The following is an 18,211-nucleotide window of genomic DNA, read 5'->3' as shown; positions in this document are numbered from 1 at the left end:
CGATCGGCTCCGTTTCAAAAATACGAAAACCATCAATCATGAAGCGGAGGCCACCCGAGCATAGAAATAGCAAGAAAGAAAAAAAAACCGCACGTAAAATCTAAAAAAACGCAAACGGACAACGAAAAAGGGGGTGCAACACGAGGACTTCCCAGAGGGTCACCCATCCTAGTACTACTCTCGCCCAAGCACGCTTAACTGCGTAGTTCTGATGAGATCCGGTGCATTAGTGCTGGTATGATCGCACCCGAAATACTATCCATGCTTATTGCTTTTATGTCTTAAAAGACGCAGAACCTCCTTTGTTTTCGTACGCGAGGCGTGGGACCCACGTGACCGATCGGCTCCGTTCCAAAAATACGAAAACCATCAACCATGAAGCGGAGGCCACCCGAGCATAGAAATAGCAAGAAAGAAAAAAAAACAAAAAAAAAACCGCACGTAAAATCTAAAAAAACGCAAACGGACAACGAAAAAGGGGGGGGGTGCAACACGAGGACTTCCCAGGGGATCTCGCCCAAGCACGCTTAACTGCGGAGTTCCGATGGGATCCGGTGCATTAGTGCTGGTATGATCGCACCCGAAATACTATCCATGCTTATTGCTTTTATGTCTTAAAAGACGTAGAACCTCCTTTGTTTTCGTACGCGAGGCGTGGAACCCACGTGACCGATCGGCTCCGTTCCAAAAATACGAAAACCATCAACCATGAAGCGGAGGCCACCCGAGCATAGAAATAGCAAGAAAGAAAAAAAAAACAAAAAAAAACCGCACGTAAAATCTAAAAAAACGCAAACGGACAACGAAAAAGGGGGGGTGCAACACGAGGACTTCCCAGGGGGTCACCCATCCTAGTACTACTCTCGCCCAAGCACGCTTAACTGCGGAGTTCCGATGGGATCCGGTGCATTAGTGCTGGTATGATCGCACCCGAAATACTATCCATGCTTATTGCTTTTATGTCTTAAAAGACGCAGAACCTCCTTTGTTTTCGTACGCGAGGCGTGGAACCCACGTGACCGATCGGCTCCGTTCCAAAAATACGAAAACCATCAACCATGAAGCGGAGGCCACCCGAGCATAGAAATAGCAAGAAAGAAAAAATAACAAAAAAAACCGCACGTAAAATCTAAAAAAACGCAAACGGACAACGAAAAAGGGGGGTGCAACACGAGGACTTCCCAGGGGGTCACCGATCCTAGTACTACTCTCGCGCAAGCACGCTTAACTGCGGAGTTCTGATGGGATCCGGTGCATTAGTGCTGGTATGATCGCACCCGAAATACTATCCATGCTTATTGCTTGTATGTCTTAAAAGACGCAGAACCTCCTTTGTTTTCGTACGCGAGGCGTGGGACCCACGTGACCGATCAGCTCCGTTCCAAAAATACGAAGACCATCAACCATGAAGCGGAGGCCACCCGAGCATAGAAATAGCAAGAAAGAAAAAAAAACAAAAAAAAACCGCACGTAAAATCTAAAAAAACGCAAACGGACAACGAAAAAAGGGGGTGCAACACGAGGACTTCCCAGGGGGTCACCCATCCTAGTACTACTCTCGCCCAAGCACGCTTAACTGCGGAGTTCCGATTGGATCCGGTGCATTAGTGCTGGTATGATCGCACCCGAAATACTATCCATGCTTATTGCTTTTATGTCTTAAAAGACGCAGAACCTCCTTTGTTTTCGTACGCGAGACGTGGAACCCACGTGACCGATCGGCTCCGTTCCAAAAATACGAAAACCATCAACCATGAAGCGGTGGCCACCCGAGCATAGAAATAGCAAGAAAGAAAACAAAAAAAAAAAACGCACGTAAAATCTAAAAAAAACGCAAACGGACAACGAAAAAGGGGGGGGGGGGGTGCAACACGAGAACTTCCCAGGGGGTCACCCATCCTAGTACTACTCTCGCCCAAGCACTCTTAACTGTGGAGTTCTGATGGGATCCGGTGCATTAGTGCTGGTATGATAGCACCCGAAATACTATCCATGCTTATTGCTTTTATGTCTTAAAAGACGCAGAACCTCCTTTGTTTTCGTACGCGAGGCGTGGGACCCACGTGACCGATCGGCTCCGTTCCAAAAATACGAAAACCATCAACCATGAAGCGGAGGCCACCCGAGCATAGAAATAGCAAGAAAGAAAAAAAAAACCGCACGTAAAATCTAAAAAAACGCAAACGGACAACGAAAAAAGGGGTGCAACACGAGGACTTCCCAGGGGGTCACCCATCCTAGTACTACTCTCGCCCAAGCACGCTTAACTGCGGAGTTCTGATGGGATCCGGTGCATTAGTGCTGGTATGATCGCACCCGAAATACTATCCATGCTTATTGCTTTTATGTCTTAAAAGACGCAGAACCTCCTTTGTTTTCGTACGCGAGGCGTGGGACCCACGTGACCGATCGGCTCCGTTCCAAAAATACGAAAACCATCAACCATGAAGCGGAGGCCACCCGGTCATAGAAATAGCAAGAAAGAAAAAAAACCGCACGTAAAATCTAAAAAAACGCAAACGGACAACGAAAAAGGGGGTGCAACACGAGGACTTCCCAGGGGGTCACCCATCCTAGTACTACTCTCGCCCAAGCACGCTTAACTGCGTAGTTCTGATGAGATCCGGTGCATTAGTGCTGGTATGATCGCACCCGAAATACTATCCATGCTTATTGCTTTTATGTCTTAAAAGACGCAGAACCTCCTTTGTTTTCGTACGCGAGGCGTGGGACCCACGTGACCGATCGGCTCCGTTCCAAAAATACGAAAACCATCAACCATGAAGCGGAGGCCACCCGAGCATAGAAATAGCAAGAAAGAAAAAAAAACAAAAAAAAAACCGCACGTAAAATCTAAAAAAACGCAAACGGACAACGAAAAAGGGGGGGGTGCAACACGAGGACTTCCCAGGGGATCTCGCCCAAGCACGCTTAACTGCGGAGTTCCGATGGGATCCGGTGCATTAGTGCTGGTATGATCGCTCCCGAAATACTATCCATGCTTATTGCTTTTATGTCTTAAAAGACGCAGAACCTCCTTTGTTTTCGTACGCGAGGCGTGGAACCCACGTGACCGATCGGCTCCGTTCCAAAAATACGAAAACCATCAACCATGAAGCGGAGGCCACCCGAGCATAGAAATAGCAAGAAAGAAAAAAAAACAAAAAAAAAACCGCACGTAAAATCTAAAAAAACGCAAACGGACAACGAAAAAGGGGGGGTGCAACACGAGGACTTCCCAGGGGGTCACCCATCCTAGTACTACTCTCGCCCAAGCACGCTTAACTGCGGAGTTCCGATGGGATCCGGTGCATTAGTGCTGGTATGATCGCACCCGAAATACTATCCATGCTTATTGCTTTTATGTCTTAAAAGACGCAGAACCTCCTTTGTTTTCGTACGCGAGGCGTGGAACCCACGTGACCGATCGGCTCCGTTCCAAAAATACGAAAACGATCAACCATGAAGCGGAGGCCACCCGAGCATAGAAATAGCAAGAAAGAAAAAATAACAAAAAAAAACCGCACGTAAAATCTAAAAAAACGCAAACGGACAACGAAAAAGGGGGGTGCAACACGAGGACTTCCCAGGGGGTCACCCATCCTAGTACTACTCTCGCGCAAGCACGCTTAACTGCGGAGTTCTGATGGGATCCGGTGCATTAGTGCTGGTATGATCGCACCCGAAATACTATCCATGCTTATTGCTTGTATGTCTTAAAAGACGCAGAACCTCCTTTGTTTTCGTACGCGAGGCGTGGGACCCACGTGACCGATCAGCTCCGTTCCAAAAATACGAAGACCATCAACCATGAAGCGGAGGCCACCCGAGCATAGAAATAGCAAGAAAGAAAAAAAAACAAAAAAAAACCGCACGTAAAATCTAAAAAAACGCAAACGGACAACGAAAAAAGGGGGTGCAACACGAGGACTTCCCAGGGGGTCACCCATCCTAGTACTACTCTCGCCCAAGCACGCTTAACTGCGGAGTTCCGATTGGATCCGGTGCATTAGTGCTGGTATGATCGCACCCGAAATACTATCCATGCTTATTGCTTTTATGTCTTAAAAGACGCAGAACCTCCTTTGTTTTCGTACGCGAGACGTGGAACCCACGTGACCGATCGGCTCCGTTCCAAAAATACGAAAACCATCAACCATGAAGCGGAGGCCACCCGAGCATAGAAATAGCAAGAAAGAAAAAAAAACAAAAAAAAACCGCACGTAAAATCTAAAAAAACGCAAACGGACAACGAAAAAGGGGGGTGCAACACGAGGACTTCCCATGGGGTCACCCATCCTAGTACTACTCTCGCCCAAGCACGCTTAACTGCGGAGTTCTGATGGGATCCGGTGCATTAGTGCTGGTATGATAGCACCCGAAATACTATCCATGCTTATTGCTTTTATGTCTTAAAAGACGCAGAACCTCCTTTGTTTTCGTACGCGAGGCGTGGAACCCACGTGACCGATCGGCTCCGTTCCAAAAATACGAAAACCATCAACCATGAAGCGGAGGCCACCCGAGCATAGAAATAGCAAGAAAGAAAAAATAACAAAAAAAACCGCACGTAAAATCTAAAAAAACGCAAACGGACAACGAAAAAGGGGGGTGCAACACGAGGACTTCCCAGGGGGTCACCCATCCTAGTACTACTCTCGCGCAAGCACGCTTAACTGCGGAGTTCTGATGGGATCCGGTGCATTAGTGCTGGTATGATCGCACCCGAAATACTATCCATGCTTATTGCTTGTATGTCTTAAAAGACGCAGAACCTCCTTTGTTTTCGTACGCGAGGCGTGGGACCCACGTGACCGATCAGCTCCGTTCCAAAAATACGAAGACCATCAACCATGAAGCGGAGGCCACCCGAGCATAGAAATAGCAAGAAAGAAAAAAAAACAAAAAAAAACCGCACGTAAAATCTAAAAAAACGCAAACGGACAACGAAAAAAGGGGGTGCAACACGAGGACTTCCCAGGGGGTCACCCATCCTAGTACTACTCTCGCCCAAGCACGCTTAACTGCGGAGTTCCGATTGGATCCGGTGCATTAGTGCTGGTATGATCGCACCCGAAATACTATCCATGCTTATTGCTTTTATGTCTTAAAAGACGCAGAACCTCCTTTGTTTTCGTACGCGAGACGTGGAACCCACGTGACCGATCGGCTCCGTTCCAAAAATACGAAAACCATCAACCATGAAGCGGTGGCCACCCGAGCATAGAAATAGCAAGAAAGAAAACAAAAAAAAAACGCACGTAAAATCTAAAAAAAACGCAAACGGACAACGAAAAAGGGGAGGGGGGGTGCAACACGAGAACTTCCCAGGGGGTCACCCATCCTAGTACTACTATCGCCCAAGCACTCTTAACTGTGGAGTTCTGATGGGATCCGGTGCATTAGTGCTGGTATGATAGCACCCGAAATACTATCCATGCTTATTGCTTTTATGTCTTAAAAGACGCAGAACCTCCTTTGTTTTCGTACGCGAGGCGTGGGACCCACGTGACCGATCGGCTCCGTTCCAAAAATACGAAAACCATCAACCATGAAGCGGAGGCCACCCGAGCATAGAAATAGCAAGAAAGAAAAAAAAAACCGCACGTAAAATCTAAAAAAACGCAAACGGACAACGAAAAAAGGGGTGCAACACGAGGACTTCCCAGGGGGTCACCCATCCTAGTACTACTCTCGCCCAAGCACGCTTAACTGCGGAGTTCTGATGGGATCCGGTGCATTAGTGCTGGTATGATCGCACCCGAAATACTATCCATGCTTATTGCTTTTATGTCTTAAAAGACGCAGAACCTCCTTTGTTTTCGTACGCGAGGCGTGGGACCCACGTGACCGATCGGCTCCGTTCCAAAAATACGAAAACCATCAACCATGAAGCGGAGGCCACCCGAGCATAGAAATAGCAAGAAAGAAAAAAAAACAAAAAAAAAACCGCACGTAAAATCTAAAAAAACGCAAACGGACAACGAAAAAGGGGGGGGTGCAACACGAGGACTTCCCAGGGGATCTCGCCCAAGCACGCTTAACTGCGGAGTTCCGATGGGATCCGGTGCATTAGTGCTGGTATGATCGCTCCCGAAATACTATCCATGCTTATTGCTTTTATGTCTTAAAAGACGCAGAACCTCCTTTGTTTTCGTACGCGAGGCGTGGAACCCACGTGACCGATCGGCTCCGTTCCAAAAATACGAAAACCATCAACCATGAAGCGGAGGCCACCCGAGCATAGAAATAGCAAGAAAGAAAAAAAAACAAAAAAAAAACCGCACGTAAAATCTAAAAAAACGCAAACGGACAACGAAAAAGGGGGGGTGCAACACGAGGACTTCCCAGGGGGTCACCCATCCTAGTACTACTCTCGCCCAAGCACGCTTAACTGCGGAGTTCCGATGGGATCCGGTGCATTAGTGCTGGTATGATCGCACCCGAAATACTATCCATGCTTATTGCTTTTATGTCTTAAAAGACGCAGAACCTCCTTTGTTTTCGTACGCGAGGCGTGGAACCCACGTGACCGATCGGCTCCGTTCCAAAAATACGAAAACCATCAACCATGAAGCGGAGGCCACCCGAGCATAGAAATAGCAAGAAAGAAAAAATAACAAAAAAAAACCGCACGTAAAATCTAAAAAAACGCAAACGGACAACGAAAAAGGGGGGTGCAACACGAGGACTTCCCAGGGGGTCACCCATCCTAGTACTACTCTCGCGCAAGCACGCTTAACTGCGGAGTTCTGATGGGATCCGGTGCATTAGTGCTGGTATGATCGCACCCGAAATACTATCCATGCTTATTGCTTGTATGTCTTAAAAGACGCAGAACCTCCTTTGTTTTCGTACGCGAGGCGTGGGACCCACGTGACCGATCAGCTCCGTTCCAAAAATACGAAGACCATCAACCATGAAGCGGAGGCCACCCGAGCATAGAAATAGCAAGAAAGAAAAAAAAACAAAAAAAAACCGCACGTAAAATCTAAAAAAACGCAAACGGACAACGAAAAAAGGGGGTGCAACACGAGGACTTCCCAGGGGGTCACCCATCCTAGTACTACTCTCGCCCAAGCACGCTTAACTGCGGAGTTCCGATTGGATCCGGTGCATTAGTGCTGGTAAGATCGCACCCGAAATACTATCCATGCTTATTGCTTTTATGTCTTAAAAGACGCAGAACCTCCTTTGTTTTCGTACGCGAGACGTGGAACCCACGTGACCGATCGGCTCCGTTCCAAAAATACGAAAACCATCAACCATGAAGCGGAGGCCACCCGAGCATAGAAATAGCAAGAAAGAAAAAAAAACAAAAAAAAACCGCACGTAAAATCTAAAAAAACGCAAACGGACAACGAAAAAGGGGGGTGCAACACGAGGACTTCCCATGGGGTCACCCATCCTAGTACTACTCTCGCCCAAGCACGCTTAACTGCGGAGTTCTGATGGGATCCGGTGCATTAGTGCTGGTATGATAGCACCCGAAATACTATCCATGCTTATTGCTTTTATGTCTTAAAAGACGCAGAACCTCCTTTGTTTTCGTACGCGAGGCGTGGAACCCACGTGACCGATCGGCTCCGTTCCAAAAATACGAAAACCATCAACCATGAAGCGGAGGCCACCCGAGCATAGAAATAGCAAGAAAGAAAAAATAACAAAAAAAACCGCACGTAAAATCTAAAAAAACGCAAACGGACAACGAAAAAGGGGGGTGCAACACGAGGACTTCCCAGGGGGTCACCCATCCTAGTACTACTCTCGCGCAAGCACGCTTAACTGCGGAGTTCTGATGGGATCCGGTGCATTAGTGCTGGTATGATCGCACCCGAAATACTATCCATGCTTATTGCTTGTATGTCTTAAAAGACGCAGAACCTCCTTTGTTTTCGTACGCGAGGCGTGGGACCCACGTGACCGATCAGCTCCGTTCCAAAAATACGAAGACCATCAACCATGAAGCGGAGGCCACCCGAGCATAGAAATAGCAAGAAAGAAAAAAAAACAAAAAAAAACCGCACGTAAAATCTAAAAAAACGCAAACGGACAACGAAAAAAGGGGGTGCAACACGAGGACTTCCCAGGGGGTCACCCATCCTAGTACTACTCTCGCCCAAGCACGCTTAACTGCGGAGTTCCGATTGGATCCGGTGCATTAGTGCTGGTATGATCGCACCCGAAATACTATCCATGCTTATTGCTTTTATGTCTTAAAAGACGCAGAACCTCCTTTGTTTTCGTACGCGAGACGTGGAACCCACGTGACCGATCGGCTCCGTTCCAAAAATACGAAAACCATCAACCATGAAGCGGTGGCCACCCGAGCATAGAAATAGCAAGAAAGAAAACAAAAAAAAAAAACGCACGTAAAATCTAAAAAAAACGCAAACGGACAACGAAAAAGGGGAGGGGGGTGCAACACGAGAACTTCCCAGGGGGTCACCCATCCTAGTACTACTATCGCCCAAGCACTCTTAACTGTGGAGTTCTGATGGGATCCGGTGCATTAGTGCTGGTATGATAGCACCCGAAATACTATCCATGCTTATTGCTTTTATGTCTTAAAAGACGCAGAACCTCCTTTGTTTTCGTACGCGAGGCGTGGGACCCACGTGACCGATCGGCTCCGTTCCAAAAATACGAAAACCATCAACCATGAAGCGGAGGCCACCCGAGCATAGAAATAGCAAGAAAGAAAAAAAAAACCGCACGTAAAATCTAAAAAAACGCAAACGGACAACGAAAAAAGGGGTGCAACACGAGGACTTCCCAGGGGGTCACCCATCCTAGTACTACTCTCGCCCAAGCACGCTTAACTGCGGAGTTCTGATGGGATCCGGTGCATTAGTGCTGGTATGATCGCACCCGAAATACTATCCATGCTTATTGCTTTTATGTCTTAAAAGACGCAGAACCTCCTTTGTTTTCGTACGCGAGGCGTGGGACCCACGTGACCGATCGGCTCCGTTCCAAAAATACGAAAACCATCAACCATGAAGCGGAGGCCACCCGGTCATAGAAATAGCAAGAAAGAAAAAAAAACCGCACGTAAAATCTAAAAAAACGCAAACGGACAACGAAAAAGGGGGTGCAACACGAGGACTTCCCAGGGGGTCACCCATCCTAGTACTACTCTCGCCCAAGCACGCTTAACTGCGTAGTTCTGATGAGATCCGGTGCATTAGTGCTGGTATGATCGCACCCGAAATACTATCCATGCTTATTGCTTTTATGTCTTAAAAGACGCAGAACCTCCTTTGTTTTCGTACGCGAGGCGTGGGACCCACGTGACCGATCGGCTCCGTTCCAAAAATACGAAAACCATCAACCATGAAGCGGAGGCCACCCGAGCATAGAAATAGCAAGAAAGAAAAAAAAACAAAAAAAAAACCGCACGTAAAATCTAAAAAAACGCAAACGGACAACGAAAAAGGGGGGGGTGCAACACGAGGACTTCCCAGGGGATCTCGCCCAAGCACGCTTAACTGCGGAGTTCCGATGGGATCCGGTGCATTAGTGCTGGTATGATCGCTCCCGAAATACTATCCATGCTTATTGCTTTTATGTCTTAAAAGACGCAGAACCTCCTTTGTTTTCGTACGCGAGGCGTGGAACCCACGTGACCGATCGGCTCCGTTCCAAAAATACGAAAACCATCAACCATGAAGCGGAGGCCACCCGAGCATAGAAATAGCAAGAAAGAAAAAAAAACAAAAAAAAAACCGCACGTAAAATCTAAAAAAACGCAAACGGACAACGAAAAAGGGGGGGTGCAACACGAGGACTTCCCAGGGGGTCACCCATCCTAGTACTACTCTCGCCCAAGCACGCTTAACTGCGGAGTTTCGATGGGATCCGGTGCATTAGTGCTGGTATGATCGCACCCGAAATACTATCCATGCTTATTGCTTTTATGTCTTAAAAGACGCAGAACCTCCTTTGTTTTCGTACGCGAGGCGTGGAACCCACGTGACCGATCGGCTCCGTTCCAAAAATACGAAAACCATCAACCATGAAGCGGAGGCCACCCGAGCATAGAAATAGCAAGAAAGAAAAAATAACAAAAAAAAACCGCACGTAAAATCTAAAAAAACGCAAACGGACAACGAAAAAGGGGGGTGCAACACGAGGACTTCCCAGGGGGTCACCCATCCTAGTACTACTCTCGCGCAAGCACGCTTAACTGCGGAGTTCTGATGGGATCCGGTGCATTAGTGCTGGTATGATCGCACCCGAAATACTATCCATGCTTATTGCTTGTATGTCTTAAAAGACGCAGAACCTCCTTTGTTTTCGTACGCGAGGCGTGGGACCCACGTGACCGATCAGCTCCGTTCCAAAAATACGAAGACCATCAACCATGAAGCGGAGGCCACCCGAGCATAGAAATAGCAAGAAAGAAAAAAAAACAAAAAAAAACCGCACGTAAAATCTAAAAAAACGCAAACGGACAACGAAAAAAGGGGGTGCAACACGAGGACTTCCCAGGGGGTCACCCATCCTAGTACTACTCTCGCCCAAGCACGCTTAACTGCGGAGTTCCGATTGGATCCGGTGCATTAGTGCTGGTATGATCGCACCCGAAATACTATCCATGCTTATTGCTTTTATGTCTTAAAAGACGCAGAACCTCCTTTGTTTTCGTACGCGAGACGTGGAACCCACGTGACCGATCGGCTCCGTTCCAAAAATACGAAAACCATCAACCATGAAGCGGAGGCCACCCGAGCATAGAAATAGCAAGAAAGAAAAAAAAACAAAAAAAAACCGCACGTAAAATCTAAAAAAACGCAAACGGACAACGAAAAAGGGGGGTGCAACACGAGGACTTCCCAGGGGGTCACCCATCCTAGTACTACTCTCGCGCAAGCACGCTTAACTGCGGAGTTCTGATGGGATCCGGTGCATTAGTGCTGGTATGATCGCACCCGAATTACTATCCATGCTTATTGCTTTTATGTCTTAAAAGACGCAGAACCTCCTTTGTTTTCGTACGCGAGGCGTGGAACCCACGTGACCGATCGGCTCCGTTCCAAAAATACGAAAACCATCAACCATGAAGCGGAGGCCACCCGAGCATAGAAATAGCAAGAAAGAAAAAATAACAAAAAAAAACCGCACGTAAAATCTAAAAAAACGCAAACGGACAACGAAAAAGGGGGGTGCAACACGAGGACTTCCCAGGGGGTCACCCATCCTAGTACTACTCTCGCGCAAGCACGCTTAACTGCGGAGTTCTGATGGGATCCGGTGCATTAGTGCTGGTATGATCGCACCCGAAATACTATCCATGCTTATTGCTTGTATGTCTTAAAAGACGCAGAACCTCCTTTGTTTTCGTACGCGAGGCGTGGGACCCACGTGACCGATCAGCTCCGTTCCAAAAATACGAAGACCATCAACCATGAAGCGGAGGCCACCCGAGCATAGAAATAGCAAGAAAGAAAAAAAAACAAAAAAAAACCGCACGTAAAATCTAAAAAAACGCAAACGGACAACGAAAAAAGGGGGTGCAACACGAGGACTTCCCAGGGGGTCACCCATCCTAGTACTACTCTCGCCCAAGCACGCTTAACTGCGGAGTTCCGATTGGATCCGGTGCATTAGTGCTGGTATGATCGCACCCGAAATACTATCCATGCTTATTGCTTTTATGTCTTAAAAGACGCAGAACCTCCTTTGTTTTCGTACGCGAGACGTGGAACCCACGTGACCGATCGGCTCCGTTCCAAAAATATGAAAACCATCAACCATGAAGCGGAGGCCACCCGAGCATAGAAATAGCACGAAAGAAAAAAAAACAAAAAAAAACCGCACGTAAAATCTAAAAAAACGCAAACGGACAACGAAAAAGGGGGGTGCAACACGAGGACTTCCCAGGGGGTCACCCATCCTACTACTACTCTCGCGCAAGCACGCTTAACTGCGGAGTTCTGATGGGATCCGGTGCATTAGTGCTGGTATGATCGCACCCGAATTACTATCCATGCTTATTGCTTTTATGTCTTAAAAGACGCAGAACCTCCTTTGTTTTCGTACGCGAGGCGTGGAACCCACGTGACCGATCGGCTCCGTTCCAAAAATACGAAAACCATCAACCATGAAGCGGTGGCCACCCGAGCATAGAAATAGCAAGAAAGAAAACAAAAAAAAAACGCACGTAAAATCTAAAAAAAACGCAAACGGGCAACGAAAAAGGGGGGGGGTGCAACACGAGAACTTCCCAGGGGGTCACCCATCCTAGTACTACTCTCGCCCAAGCACGCTTAACTGTGGAGTTCTGATGGGATCCGGTGCATTAGTGAGGTATGATAGCACCCGAAATACTATCCATGCTTATTGCTTTTATGTCTTAAAAGACGCAGAACCTCCTTTGTTTTCGTACGCGAGGCGTGGGACCCACGTGACCGATCAGCTCCGTTCCAAAAATACGAAAACCATCAACCATGAAGCGGAGGCCACCCGAGCATAGAAATAGCAAGAAAGAAGAAAAAACCGCACGTAAAATCTAAAAAAACGCAAACGGACAACGAAAAAGGGGGTGCAACACGAGGACTTCCCAGGGGGTCACCCATCCTAGTACTACTCTCGCCCAAGCACGCTTAACTGCGGAGTTCTGATGGGATCCGGTGCATTAGTGCTGGTATGATCGCACCCGAAATACTATCCATGCTTATTGCTTTTATGTCTTAAAAGACGCAGAACCTCCTTTGTTTTCGTACGCAAGGCGTGGAACCCACGTGACCGATCGGCTCCGTTCCAAAAATACGAAAACCATCAACCATGAAGCGGAGGCCACCCGAGCATAGAAATAGCAAGAAAGAAAAAAAAACAAAAAAAAACCGCACGTAAAATCTAAAAAAACGCAAACGGACAACGAAAAAGGGGGGGTGCAACACGAGGACTTCCCAGAGGTCCACCCATCCTAGTACTACTCTCGCCCAAGCACGCTTAACTGCGGAGTTCTGATGGGATCCGTTGCATTAGTGCTGGTATGATCGCACCCGAAATACTATCCATGCTTATTGCTTTTATGTCTTAAAAGACGCAGAACCTCCTTTGTTTTCGTACGCGAGGCGTGGGACCCACGTGACCGATCGGCTCCGTTCCAAAAATACGAAAACCATCAACCATGAAGCGGAGGCCACCCGAGCATAGAAATAGCAAGAAAGAAAAAAAAACCGCACGTAAAATCTAAAAAAACGCAAACGGACAACGAAAAAGGGGGGGTGCAACACGAGGACTTCCCAGAGGTCCACCCATCCTAGTACTACTCTCGCCCAAGCACGCTTAACTGCGGAGTTCTGATGGTATCCGGTGCATTAGTGCTGGTATGATCGCACCCGAAATACTATCCATGCTTATTGCTTTTATGTCTTAAAAGACGCAGAACCTCCTTTGTTTTCGTACGCGAGGCGTGGGACCCACGTGACCGATCGGCTCCGTTCCAAAAATACGAAAACCATCAACCATGAAGCGGAGGCCACCCGAGCATAGAAATAGCAAGAAAGAAAAAAAAACAAAAAAAAAACCGCACGTAAAATCTAAAAAAACGCAAACGGACAACGAAAAAGGGGGGGGGGGTGCAACACGAGGACTTCCCAGGGGATCTCGCCCAAGCACGCTTAACTGCGGAGTTCCGATGGGATCCGGTGCATTAGTGCTGGTATGATCGCACCCGAAATACTATCCATGCTTATTGCTTTTATGTCTTAAAAGACGCAGAACCTCCTTTGTTTTCGTACGCGAGGCGTGGAACCCACGTGACCGATCGGCTCCGTTCCAAAAATACGAAAACCATCAACCATGAAGCGGAGGCCACCCGAGCATAGAAATAGCAAGAAAGAAAAAAAAACAAAAAAAAACCGCACGTAAAATCTAAAAAAACGCAAACGGACAACGAAAAAGGGGGGGTGCAACACGAGGACTTCCCAGGGGGTCACCCATCCTAGTACTACTCTCGCCCAAGCACGCTTAACTGCGGAGTTCCGATGGGATCCGGTGCATTAGTGCTGGTATGATCGCACCCGAAATACTATCCATGCTTATTGCTTTTATGTCTTAAAAGACGCAGAACCTCCTTTGTTTTCGTACGCGAGGCGTGCGACCCACGTAACCGATCGGCTCCGTTCCAAAAATACGAAAACCATCAACCATGAAGCGGAGGCCACCCGAGCATAGAAATAGCAAGAAAGAAAAAAAAAACAAAAAAAAAACCGCACGTAAAATCTAAAAAAACGCAAACGGACAACGAAAAAGGGGGGGTGCAACACGAGGACTTCCTAGGGGGTCACCCATCCTAGTACTACTCTCGCCCAAGCACGCTTAACTGCGGATTTCCGATAGGATCCGGTGCATTAGTGCTGGTATGATCGCACCCGAAATACTATCCATGCTTATTGCTTTTATGTCTTAAAAGACGCAGAACCTCCTTTGTTTTCGTACGCGAGGCGTGGGACCCACGTGACCGATCGGCTCCGTTCCAAAAATACGAAAACCATCAACCATGAAGCGGAGGCCACCCGAGCATAGAAATAGCAAGAAAGAAAAAAAAACAAAAAAAAAACCGCACGTAAAATCTAAAAAAACGCAAACGGACAACGAAAAAGGGGGGGTGCAACACGAGGACTTCCCAGGGGGTCATCCATCCTAGTACTACTCTCGCCCAAGCACGCTTAACTGCGGAGTTCCGATGGGATCCGGTGCATTAGTGCTGGTATGATCGCACCCGAAATACTATCCATGCTTATTGCTTTTATGTCTTAAAAGACGCAGAACCTCCTTTGTTTTCGTACGCGAGGCGTAGGACCCACGTGACCGATCGGCTCCGTTCCAAAAATACGAAAACCATCAACCATGAAGCGGAGGCCACCCGAGCATAGAAATAGCAAGAAAGAAAAAAAAAACAAAAAAAAAACCGCACGTAAAATCTAAAAAAACGCAAACGGACAACGAAAAAGAGGGGGTGCAACACGAGGACTTCCCAGGGGGTCACCCATCCTAGTACTACTCTCGCCCAAGCACGCTTAACTGCGGAGTTCCGATGGGATCCGGTGCATAAGTGCTGGTATGATCGCACCCGAAATACTATCCATGCTTATTGCTTTTATGTCTTAAAAGACGCAGAACCTCCTTTGTTTTCGTACGCGAGGCGTGGAACCCACGTGACCGATCGGCTCCGTTCCAAAAATACGAAAACCATCAACCATGAAGCGGAGGCCACCCGAGCATAAAAATAGCAAGAAAGAAAAAAAAACAAAAAAAAACCGCACGTAAAATCTAAAAAAACGCAAACGGACAACGAAAAAGGGGGGTGCAACACGAGGACTTCCCAGGGGGTCACCCATCCTAGTACTACTCTCGCGCAAGCACGCTTAACTGCGGAGTTCTGATGGGATCCGGTGCATTAGTGCTGGTATGATCGCACCCGAAATACTATCCATGCTTATTGCTTGTATGTCTTAAAAGACGCAGAACCTCCTTTATTTTCGTACGCGAGGCGTGGAACCCACGTGACCGATCGGCTCCGTTCCAAAAATACGAAAACCATCAACCATGAAGCGGTGGCCACCCGAGCATAGAAATAGCAACAAAGAAAAAAAAACCGCACGTAAAATCTAAAAAAACGCAAACGGACAACGAAAAAGGGGGTGCAACACGAGGACTTCCCAAGGGGTCACCCATCCTAGTACTACTCTCGCCCAAGCACGCTTAACTGCGGAGTTCTGATGCGATCCGGTGCATTAGTGCTGGTATGATCGCACCCGAAAAACTATCCATGCTTATTGATTTTATGTCTTAAAAGACGCAGAACCTCCTTTGTTTTCGTACGCGAGGCGTGGGACCCACGTAACCGATCGGCTCCGTTCCAAAAATACGAAAACCATCAACCATGAAGCGGAGGCCACCCGAGCATAGAAATAGCAAGAAAAAAAAAACAAAAAAAAAACCGCACGTAAAATCTAAAAAAACGCAAACGGACAACGAAAAAGGGGGGTGCAACACGAGGACTTCCCAGGGGGTCACCCATCCTAGTACTACTCTCGCCCAAGCACGCTTAACTGCGGAGTTCCGATGGGATCCGGTGCATTAGTGCTGGTATGATCGCACCCGAAATACTATCCATGCTTATTGCTTTTATGTCTTAAAAGACGCAGAACCTCCTTTGTTTTCGTACGCGAGGCGTGGAACCCACGTGACCGATCGGCTCCGTTCCAAAAATACGAAAACCATCAACCATGAAGCGGAGGCCACCCGAGCATAGAAATAGCAAGAAAGAAAAAAAAACAAAAAAAACCGCACGTAAAATCTAAAAAAACGCAAACGGACAACGAAAAAGGGGGGTGCAACACGAGGACTTCCCAGGAGGTCACCCATCCTAGTACTACTCTCGCGCAAGCACGCTTAACTGCGGAGTTCTGATGGGATCCGGTGCATTAGTGCTGGTATGATCGCACCCGAAATACTATCCATGCTTATTGCTTTTATGTCTTAAAAGACGCAGAACCTCCTTTGTTTTCGTACGCGAGGCGTGGAACCCACGTGACCGATCGGCTCCGTTCCAAAAATACGAAAACCATCAACCATGAAGCGGAGGCCACCCGAGCATAGAAATAGCAAGAAAGAAAAAAAAACAAAAAAAAACCGCACGTAAAATCTAAAAAAACGCAAACGGACAACGAAAAAGGGGGGTGCAACACGAGGACTTCCCAGGGGGTCACCCATCCTAGTACTACTCTCGCCCAAGCACGCTTAACTGCGGAGTTCTGATGGGATCCGGTGCATTAGTGCTGGTATGATCGCACCCGAAATACTATCCATGCTTATTGCTTGTATGTCTTAAAAGACGCAGAACCTCCTTTGTTTTCGTACGCGAGGCGTGGGACCCACGTGACCGATCAGCTCCGTTCCAAAAATACGAAGACCATCAACCATGAAGCGGAGGCCACCCGAGCATAGAAATAGCAAGAAAGAAAAAAAAACAAAAAAAAACCGCACGTAAAATCTAAAAAAACGCAAACGGACAACGAAAAAGGGGGTGCAACACGAGGACTTCCCATGGGGTCACCCATCCTAGTACTACTCTCGCCCAAGCACGCTTAACTGCGGAGTTCCGATTGGATCCGGTGCATTAGTGCTGGTATGATCGCACCCGAAATACTATCCATGCTTATTGCTTTTATGTCTTAAAAGACGCAGAACCTCCTTTGTTTTCGTACGCGAGGCGTGGAACCCACGTGACCGATCGGCTCCGTTCCAAAAATACGAAAACCATCAACCATGAAGCGGTGGCCACCCGAGCATAGAAATAGCAAGAAAGAAAACAAAAAAAAACCGCACGTAAAATCTAAAAAAACGCAAACGGGCAACGAAAAGGGGGGGGGGGTGCAACACGAGAACTTCCCAGGGGGTCACCCATACTAGTACTACTCTCGCCCAAGCACGCTTAACTGCGGAGTTCTGATGAGATCCGGTGCATTAGTGCTGGTATGATAGCACCCGAAATACTATCCATGCTTATTGCTTTTATGTCTTAAAAGACGCAGAACCTCTTTTGTTTTCGTACGCGAGGCGTGGGACCCACGTGACCGATCGGCTCCGTTCCAAAAATACGAAAACCATCAACCATGAAGCGGAGGCCACCCGAGCATAGAAATAGAAAGAAAGAAAAAAAAAACCGCACGTAAAATCTAAAAAAACGCAAACGGACAACGAAAAAGGGGGGTGCAACACGAGGACTTCCCAGGGGGTCACCCATCCTAGTACTACTCTCGCCCAAGCACGCTTAACTGCGGAGTTCTGATGGGATCCGGTGCATTAGTGCTGGTATGATCGCACACGAAATACTATCCATGCTTATTGCTTTTATGTCTTAAAAGACGCAGAACCTCCTTTGTTTTCGTACGCGAGGCGTGGAACCCACGTGACCGATCGGCTCCGTTCCAAAAATACGAAAACCATCAACCATGAAGCAGAGGCCACCCGAGCATAGAAATAGCAAGAAAGAAAAAAAAACAAAAAAAACCGCACGTAAAATCTAAAAAAACGCAAACGGGCAACGAAAAAAGGGGGGGGGGGGTGCAACACGAGGACTTCCCAGGGGGTCACCCATCCAAGTACTACTCTCGCCCAAGCACGCTTAACTGTGGAGTTCTGATGGGATCCGATGCATTAGTGCTGGTATGATAGCACCCGAAATACTATC

The 18,211-nt window shown here is 47.6% G+C and overlaps 48 non-coding genes and 5 pseudogenes across 48 annotated transcripts; all 53 read right to left on the bottom strand.

Moving 5' to 3' along the window:
- Positions 1-130: 130 nt before the first annotated feature.
- Positions 131-249, bottom strand: LOC145147621 (5S ribosomal RNA). Its single transcript, XR_013728518.1, has one exon. It is a non-coding gene; the product is annotated as a 5S ribosomal RNA (ribosomal RNA).
- A 233-nt stretch (positions 250-482) lies between these two features.
- Positions 483-582, bottom strand: LOC145151483 (5S ribosomal RNA; annotated as a pseudogene).
- Positions 583-813: 231 nt separating this feature from the next.
- On the bottom strand, positions 814-932 carry LOC145154365 (5S ribosomal RNA). The gene has a single exon (XR_013734840.1). It is a non-coding gene; the product is annotated as a 5S ribosomal RNA (ribosomal RNA).
- Positions 933-1,160: 228 nt separating this feature from the next.
- LOC145149359 (5S ribosomal RNA) lies at positions 1,161-1,279 on the bottom strand. Its single transcript, XR_013730216.1, has one exon. It is a non-coding gene; the product is annotated as a 5S ribosomal RNA (ribosomal RNA).
- Positions 1,280-1,508: 229 nt separating this feature from the next.
- On the bottom strand, positions 1,509-1,627 carry LOC145145582 (5S ribosomal RNA). The gene has a single exon (XR_013726547.1). It is a non-coding gene; the product is annotated as a 5S ribosomal RNA (ribosomal RNA).
- A 234-nt stretch (positions 1,628-1,861) lies between these two features.
- LOC145143715 (5S ribosomal RNA) lies at positions 1,862-1,980 on the bottom strand. Its single transcript, XR_013724745.1, has one exon. It is a non-coding gene; the product is annotated as a 5S ribosomal RNA (ribosomal RNA).
- Positions 1,981-2,199: 219 nt separating this feature from the next.
- LOC145147603 (5S ribosomal RNA) lies at positions 2,200-2,318 on the bottom strand. Its single transcript, XR_013728502.1, has one exon. It is a non-coding gene; the product is annotated as a 5S ribosomal RNA (ribosomal RNA).
- A 217-nt stretch (positions 2,319-2,535) lies between these two features.
- LOC145146812 (5S ribosomal RNA) lies at positions 2,536-2,654 on the bottom strand. The gene has a single exon (XR_013727739.1). It is a non-coding gene; the product is annotated as a 5S ribosomal RNA (ribosomal RNA).
- Positions 2,655-2,886: 232 nt separating this feature from the next.
- On the bottom strand, positions 2,887-2,986 carry LOC145151492 (5S ribosomal RNA; annotated as a pseudogene).
- Positions 2,987-3,217: 231 nt separating this feature from the next.
- LOC145154364 (5S ribosomal RNA) lies at positions 3,218-3,336 on the bottom strand. The gene has a single exon (XR_013734839.1). It is a non-coding gene; the product is annotated as a 5S ribosomal RNA (ribosomal RNA).
- Positions 3,337-3,565: 229 nt separating this feature from the next.
- On the bottom strand, positions 3,566-3,684 carry LOC145145164 (5S ribosomal RNA). The gene has a single exon (XR_013726152.1). It is a non-coding gene; the product is annotated as a 5S ribosomal RNA (ribosomal RNA).
- Positions 3,685-3,913: 229 nt separating this feature from the next.
- On the bottom strand, positions 3,914-4,032 carry LOC145145581 (5S ribosomal RNA). Its single transcript, XR_013726546.1, has one exon. It is a non-coding gene; the product is annotated as a 5S ribosomal RNA (ribosomal RNA).
- A 229-nt stretch (positions 4,033-4,261) lies between these two features.
- On the bottom strand, positions 4,262-4,380 carry LOC145137653 (5S ribosomal RNA). Its single transcript, XR_013721161.1, has one exon. It is a non-coding gene; the product is annotated as a 5S ribosomal RNA (ribosomal RNA).
- Positions 4,381-4,608: 228 nt separating this feature from the next.
- LOC145145163 (5S ribosomal RNA) lies at positions 4,609-4,727 on the bottom strand. Its single transcript, XR_013726151.1, has one exon. It is a non-coding gene; the product is annotated as a 5S ribosomal RNA (ribosomal RNA).
- A 229-nt stretch (positions 4,728-4,956) lies between these two features.
- LOC145145580 (5S ribosomal RNA) lies at positions 4,957-5,075 on the bottom strand. The gene has a single exon (XR_013726545.1). It is a non-coding gene; the product is annotated as a 5S ribosomal RNA (ribosomal RNA).
- A 231-nt stretch (positions 5,076-5,306) lies between these two features.
- LOC145148351 (5S ribosomal RNA) lies at positions 5,307-5,425 on the bottom strand. The gene has a single exon (XR_013729239.1). It is a non-coding gene; the product is annotated as a 5S ribosomal RNA (ribosomal RNA).
- Positions 5,426-5,644: 219 nt separating this feature from the next.
- On the bottom strand, positions 5,645-5,763 carry LOC145147489 (5S ribosomal RNA). The gene has a single exon (XR_013728391.1). It is a non-coding gene; the product is annotated as a 5S ribosomal RNA (ribosomal RNA).
- Positions 5,764-5,995: 232 nt separating this feature from the next.
- Positions 5,996-6,095, bottom strand: LOC145151491 (5S ribosomal RNA; annotated as a pseudogene).
- A 231-nt stretch (positions 6,096-6,326) lies between these two features.
- Positions 6,327-6,445, bottom strand: LOC145154363 (5S ribosomal RNA). Its single transcript, XR_013734838.1, has one exon. It is a non-coding gene; the product is annotated as a 5S ribosomal RNA (ribosomal RNA).
- Positions 6,446-6,674: 229 nt separating this feature from the next.
- LOC145145162 (5S ribosomal RNA) lies at positions 6,675-6,793 on the bottom strand. The gene has a single exon (XR_013726150.1). It is a non-coding gene; the product is annotated as a 5S ribosomal RNA (ribosomal RNA).
- Positions 6,794-7,022: 229 nt separating this feature from the next.
- Positions 7,023-7,141, bottom strand: LOC145147839 (5S ribosomal RNA). Its single transcript, XR_013728728.1, has one exon. It is a non-coding gene; the product is annotated as a 5S ribosomal RNA (ribosomal RNA).
- A 229-nt stretch (positions 7,142-7,370) lies between these two features.
- On the bottom strand, positions 7,371-7,489 carry LOC145137645 (5S ribosomal RNA). Its single transcript, XR_013721158.1, has one exon. It is a non-coding gene; the product is annotated as a 5S ribosomal RNA (ribosomal RNA).
- Positions 7,490-7,717: 228 nt separating this feature from the next.
- Positions 7,718-7,836, bottom strand: LOC145145160 (5S ribosomal RNA). The gene has a single exon (XR_013726148.1). It is a non-coding gene; the product is annotated as a 5S ribosomal RNA (ribosomal RNA).
- A 229-nt stretch (positions 7,837-8,065) lies between these two features.
- Positions 8,066-8,184, bottom strand: LOC145145579 (5S ribosomal RNA). Its single transcript, XR_013726544.1, has one exon. It is a non-coding gene; the product is annotated as a 5S ribosomal RNA (ribosomal RNA).
- Positions 8,185-8,416: 232 nt separating this feature from the next.
- Positions 8,417-8,535, bottom strand: LOC145148350 (5S ribosomal RNA). Its single transcript, XR_013729238.1, has one exon. It is a non-coding gene; the product is annotated as a 5S ribosomal RNA (ribosomal RNA).
- A 219-nt stretch (positions 8,536-8,754) lies between these two features.
- Positions 8,755-8,873, bottom strand: LOC145147373 (5S ribosomal RNA). The gene has a single exon (XR_013728279.1). It is a non-coding gene; the product is annotated as a 5S ribosomal RNA (ribosomal RNA).
- A 218-nt stretch (positions 8,874-9,091) lies between these two features.
- LOC145146811 (5S ribosomal RNA) lies at positions 9,092-9,210 on the bottom strand. Its single transcript, XR_013727738.1, has one exon. It is a non-coding gene; the product is annotated as a 5S ribosomal RNA (ribosomal RNA).
- Positions 9,211-9,442: 232 nt separating this feature from the next.
- LOC145151489 (5S ribosomal RNA) lies at positions 9,443-9,542 on the bottom strand (annotated as a pseudogene).
- A 231-nt stretch (positions 9,543-9,773) lies between these two features.
- LOC145145819 (5S ribosomal RNA) lies at positions 9,774-9,892 on the bottom strand. The gene has a single exon (XR_013726775.1). It is a non-coding gene; the product is annotated as a 5S ribosomal RNA (ribosomal RNA).
- Positions 9,893-10,121: 229 nt separating this feature from the next.
- Positions 10,122-10,240, bottom strand: LOC145145159 (5S ribosomal RNA). The gene has a single exon (XR_013726147.1). It is a non-coding gene; the product is annotated as a 5S ribosomal RNA (ribosomal RNA).
- Positions 10,241-10,469: 229 nt separating this feature from the next.
- Positions 10,470-10,588, bottom strand: LOC145145578 (5S ribosomal RNA). Its single transcript, XR_013726543.1, has one exon. It is a non-coding gene; the product is annotated as a 5S ribosomal RNA (ribosomal RNA).
- Positions 10,589-10,817: 229 nt separating this feature from the next.
- LOC145145158 (5S ribosomal RNA) lies at positions 10,818-10,936 on the bottom strand. The gene has a single exon (XR_013726146.1). It is a non-coding gene; the product is annotated as a 5S ribosomal RNA (ribosomal RNA).
- Positions 10,937-11,165: 229 nt separating this feature from the next.
- Positions 11,166-11,284, bottom strand: LOC145145157 (5S ribosomal RNA). The gene has a single exon (XR_013726145.1). It is a non-coding gene; the product is annotated as a 5S ribosomal RNA (ribosomal RNA).
- A 229-nt stretch (positions 11,285-11,513) lies between these two features.
- LOC145145577 (5S ribosomal RNA) lies at positions 11,514-11,632 on the bottom strand. The gene has a single exon (XR_013726542.1). It is a non-coding gene; the product is annotated as a 5S ribosomal RNA (ribosomal RNA).
- Positions 11,633-11,861: 229 nt separating this feature from the next.
- LOC145147729 (5S ribosomal RNA) lies at positions 11,862-11,980 on the bottom strand. Its single transcript, XR_013728623.1, has one exon. It is a non-coding gene; the product is annotated as a 5S ribosomal RNA (ribosomal RNA).
- Positions 11,981-12,208: 228 nt separating this feature from the next.
- On the bottom strand, positions 12,209-12,326 carry LOC145150545 (5S ribosomal RNA). Its single transcript, XR_013731363.1, has one exon. It is a non-coding gene; the product is annotated as a 5S ribosomal RNA (ribosomal RNA).
- Positions 12,327-12,544: 218 nt separating this feature from the next.
- On the bottom strand, positions 12,545-12,663 carry LOC145147253 (5S ribosomal RNA). Its single transcript, XR_013728161.1, has one exon. It is a non-coding gene; the product is annotated as a 5S ribosomal RNA (ribosomal RNA).
- A 230-nt stretch (positions 12,664-12,893) lies between these two features.
- Positions 12,894-13,012, bottom strand: LOC145149650 (5S ribosomal RNA). Its single transcript, XR_013730503.1, has one exon. It is a non-coding gene; the product is annotated as a 5S ribosomal RNA (ribosomal RNA).
- A 220-nt stretch (positions 13,013-13,232) lies between these two features.
- Positions 13,233-13,351, bottom strand: LOC145150240 (5S ribosomal RNA). The gene has a single exon (XR_013731062.1). It is a non-coding gene; the product is annotated as a 5S ribosomal RNA (ribosomal RNA).
- A 235-nt stretch (positions 13,352-13,586) lies between these two features.
- LOC145151482 (5S ribosomal RNA) lies at positions 13,587-13,686 on the bottom strand (annotated as a pseudogene).
- A 230-nt stretch (positions 13,687-13,916) lies between these two features.
- On the bottom strand, positions 13,917-14,035 carry LOC145154361 (5S ribosomal RNA). The gene has a single exon (XR_013734836.1). It is a non-coding gene; the product is annotated as a 5S ribosomal RNA (ribosomal RNA).
- Positions 14,036-14,267: 232 nt separating this feature from the next.
- On the bottom strand, positions 14,268-14,386 carry LOC145149201 (5S ribosomal RNA). The gene has a single exon (XR_013730054.1). It is a non-coding gene; the product is annotated as a 5S ribosomal RNA (ribosomal RNA).
- Positions 14,387-14,617: 231 nt separating this feature from the next.
- On the bottom strand, positions 14,618-14,736 carry LOC145142495 (5S ribosomal RNA). The gene has a single exon (XR_013723552.1). It is a non-coding gene; the product is annotated as a 5S ribosomal RNA (ribosomal RNA).
- A 232-nt stretch (positions 14,737-14,968) lies between these two features.
- On the bottom strand, positions 14,969-15,087 carry LOC145155409 (5S ribosomal RNA). The gene has a single exon (XR_013735851.1). It is a non-coding gene; the product is annotated as a 5S ribosomal RNA (ribosomal RNA).
- A 229-nt stretch (positions 15,088-15,316) lies between these two features.
- LOC145145156 (5S ribosomal RNA) lies at positions 15,317-15,435 on the bottom strand. The gene has a single exon (XR_013726144.1). It is a non-coding gene; the product is annotated as a 5S ribosomal RNA (ribosomal RNA).
- Positions 15,436-15,653: 218 nt separating this feature from the next.
- LOC145140813 (5S ribosomal RNA) lies at positions 15,654-15,772 on the bottom strand. The gene has a single exon (XR_013722298.1). It is a non-coding gene; the product is annotated as a 5S ribosomal RNA (ribosomal RNA).
- Positions 15,773-15,999: 227 nt separating this feature from the next.
- On the bottom strand, positions 16,000-16,118 carry LOC145154360 (5S ribosomal RNA). The gene has a single exon (XR_013734835.1). It is a non-coding gene; the product is annotated as a 5S ribosomal RNA (ribosomal RNA).
- A 228-nt stretch (positions 16,119-16,346) lies between these two features.
- Positions 16,347-16,465, bottom strand: LOC145144405 (5S ribosomal RNA). Its single transcript, XR_013725413.1, has one exon. It is a non-coding gene; the product is annotated as a 5S ribosomal RNA (ribosomal RNA).
- Positions 16,466-16,694: 229 nt separating this feature from the next.
- On the bottom strand, positions 16,695-16,813 carry LOC145147135 (5S ribosomal RNA). The gene has a single exon (XR_013728049.1). It is a non-coding gene; the product is annotated as a 5S ribosomal RNA (ribosomal RNA).
- A 228-nt stretch (positions 16,814-17,041) lies between these two features.
- Positions 17,042-17,160, bottom strand: LOC145146219 (5S ribosomal RNA). The gene has a single exon (XR_013727163.1). It is a non-coding gene; the product is annotated as a 5S ribosomal RNA (ribosomal RNA).
- Positions 17,161-17,388: 228 nt separating this feature from the next.
- Positions 17,389-17,507, bottom strand: LOC145146113 (5S ribosomal RNA). Its single transcript, XR_013727064.1, has one exon. It is a non-coding gene; the product is annotated as a 5S ribosomal RNA (ribosomal RNA).
- Positions 17,508-17,727: 220 nt separating this feature from the next.
- Positions 17,728-17,846, bottom strand: LOC145154517 (5S ribosomal RNA). Its single transcript, XR_013734990.1, has one exon. It is a non-coding gene; the product is annotated as a 5S ribosomal RNA (ribosomal RNA).
- A 235-nt stretch (positions 17,847-18,081) lies between these two features.
- On the bottom strand, positions 18,082-18,200 carry LOC145148260 (5S ribosomal RNA). Its single transcript, XR_013729153.1, has one exon. It is a non-coding gene; the product is annotated as a 5S ribosomal RNA (ribosomal RNA).
- Between the last annotated feature and the right edge of the window lie 11 nt (positions 18,201-18,211).

Source organism: Lactuca virosa, chromosome 1, assembly GCF_052849685.1.
Source record: "Lactuca virosa cultivar CGN04683 chromosome 1, Lactuca_virosa_CGN04683_v6, whole genome shotgun sequence".
NCBI lineage: Eukaryota > Viridiplantae > Streptophyta > Magnoliopsida > Asterales > Asteraceae > Lactuca > Lactuca virosa.
Note: the sequence above shows the minus strand (reverse complement) of the source record. Positions and strands in the feature narration are given on the sequence as shown.